The 2,830-nt window shown below is 42.4% G+C and overlaps 1 pseudogene; it reads right to left on the reverse strand.

Annotated features, from left to right (window-relative positions):
- Positions 1 to 1,080: 1,080 nt before the first annotated feature.
- On the reverse strand, positions 1,081 to 1,538 carry LOC101571377 (annotated as a pseudogene).
- Between the last annotated feature and the right edge of the window lie 1,292 nt (positions 1,539 to 2,830).

The following is a 2,830-nucleotide window of genomic DNA, read 5'->3' on the forward strand; positions in this document are numbered from 1 at the left end:
TGGCTTTCCCGATGAACTTTGGAGGAGCTTTGGTCCCCATCTTGAGCATCACTCTCTGGATGGTGCACTGCTCAGCCTCATGGAGAAGCTTGTTGCACTGGCTCTCCTGATGGGAACTGGGCTTTCCTCGTCACTGGAGGAGCTCGGACCTCACTATTGCTGAGGTTGGCTGTGGTACTTGGGGGACTCTGGTGCTTACCTTGAGCATTACTTTTTAGCTCCAGTTCAGATCCCGTAGCCTGGTAGCACAGATCCTCATCCAACTGGCATATACTTTCTAGCTTCCAGTGACCTTTGGGCCTTCCCAGCACAGATCCATGAAGCAGGCTTGCATGAAACTTTGTCATGGGCTCTAGGCCTCCAGCTGGACTTGCTCTAGAATTCCAGCTGGACTCATGCGCAGTGTAAGGATCTAGGCCCTCACCTGGATTCTTTAGTGTTTATTGTATGGATAGATTTCCTGCACTTCTTGTATATGATTCTTGGGTGATTCATTAAAAAATATAAAATGTATCCTGTAATACGTTTGCCTTGCAAAGACCCCAAACCATAAGATGCTTAAATAAAAAAGATTTTCAGAAAGATGAAGAAATTTAATTTTTTGTTACTGATTTTTTTTTGTTACTGATCAAAACTTAAGGGGCTGGGGAGATGACTCAGTGGTCTAAAGCACCTACTTAGAACAAGCTTAGCAAAGCACAGGGACCGCGGTTCAATCCCCCCAGCACCACATGCCAGCCAGCCCCGCCCCCTGGTGGGCTGAGCTGGCCACACACACACACACACACACACACATAAATAAATAAATAAATTTTAAAAAAACAATTAAAAAAAAACACTTAAGATGTCCTGTAATTATTAAGTACAAATAAATGAACTTTGATTTTCCTCAAAGTAGTAATCCAGTGAAATCTTTCCTGATGCTTTTCTTTTACTTTTTGAAGCACTGGGGCTCCAATACAGTGCGGATAGATACTAAACAAATGTTCTACCATGAGCAACAGCCCTTTCTTTTGCCTTTTTAAAGTTTAAGCACAAACTAACTTTCATTTACCTATTTTTTTTTTTTATTAGGGGGGCAGTGGTGGCTTTATTGGCCAGGTGGCTACTTGAGGGGGATGAAGCATGAAGAGTGAGTGGCGCCAATGCCAGGCCGGTGTGCTTTGAGGGCTTGAGGTGACGGAGAACTCGCCCACGTGGTGGCCAGTCATCTCAGGCTTGATCTCCACCTGGTTGAAAGCCTTGCCATTGTAGACATCCACCATGCTGCCACCATCTCGGGCAGGATGGTCATGTTGCTAAGGTGTGTCTTCACCACCTCGGGCTTCTCCATGGGTGGTGCCTCATTTTTGGTCTTGTGTAGACGCTTCATTAACAAGTGCTGCTTCCGCCCAGTCCATGGTTCAGCTGCCTCCCCTGTGAGCGTTACAGAGCTGCATCAGCAGTTCATAGGACATGTCCAGCAGCTGGTCAAGGTCCATGGCAGGGTAGGTAAACTTGCGGAAGGTTCGCATCTTCTTTTGTTTCCCTTCCGCCATCTTGCCAGGTTTTCGGAAAAGACAGCCCTCTTCACGTCTGCCTCATTTACATATTTTATAATCAATGCTTTATAGATGAAATTCTTAGCTTATTGTCTCCATAGCAGTATTAGAAGTAATGATATTAAAAATGCAAATAATACAGCTGTATGTACAGCTATATTTCCTCAATATAGTAGCAAAATGTTTCCAAAACATATTTAGGTAGGAGACCTGATATTCTATACCCTGATTATCAATAGTTGACTGATTGATCAATAAATAATACTTGAAAAACATAACCAATTAAATCCAAGTCATTTTAAACTAAAACTAGGATAATTAGAGACTTTTTGCTTTTGTTCCTAACGAACCTGCTGCTGAGTTGTAGAGAAACTGGGGACAGAGAGCAGATGGGATTCTTGGCAATGATGAGGCAAGTCTGACTGCTGGCAGCAGAAACTGGCTAGTGCTTTAGCATATGGTGCTCCTAATACCTCAGTCAATTAAAGAAATGCCATCTAGCCTTGCCAGTTACAAGACATCTTAACTACTTTTCTTAAAGCCAAAAGCTCATCTTGCTAACTTGCAATAGTTACAGACAGCTAATTTAGGATTCCCTGTTGACAGCTTACTGATGTCAGTTTCCCAGTGAATGTGTGTTCATGCCTAGAAACACTGCTGATAGGAAATGCTAATGTCTTGTATGGTAGTATGTCAATCTGTGAACAGCACATGCATAATTTATTCATTCATCCACAAATATTTATTGAACTCCAATGCTGGGTGTTTTAACATCTACATAACAAATCCTTTGTTATCAAAGCTGCAAGTGAACATGAGGCTGGCTATGAATGCCCATGGCTCTTTCTTTATCTTTACAGTATCTATCATTTTCTTTTTATATCCCCCCCTAAGTAAAAGCCAGTGCTCCTTACACTGGCCTCAAAGACTACGTAACTACTCTCCCCTCAGTATTAGGAATTAAACCTAGAGATAACCTACTACTGAGTTATCTTCCCAAGCATTTTAACATTTTTTAGACAGGATTTCACTAAATTGTCTAAGCTGGCCTGAAATTTTCAGTGCCTCAGCCTCCAGAATAGCTGAAATTACAGGCATTCACCACTGCCCAGACCATAACTCTCTTATATATCTGAACACAATGGATTCTCTCTCCTCTTCCTTCTTCCCTGCTTCCCTGTTGTGAAGCGTAATTCCATTGTACAGGAATAAAGGGCCCTTTCCCAGTGCTAACTATCTACTGCACACTGTAAGACTCTTCTATCAGGAGTTCTCAAAAAGGATGGGGA

This window comes from Octodon degus, unplaced genomic scaffold, assembly GCF_000260255.1.
Source record: "Octodon degus isolate 3935 unplaced genomic scaffold, OctDeg1.0 scaffold00001, whole genome shotgun sequence".
Taxonomy (NCBI): Eukaryota; Metazoa; Chordata; class Mammalia; order Rodentia; family Octodontidae; genus Octodon; species Octodon degus.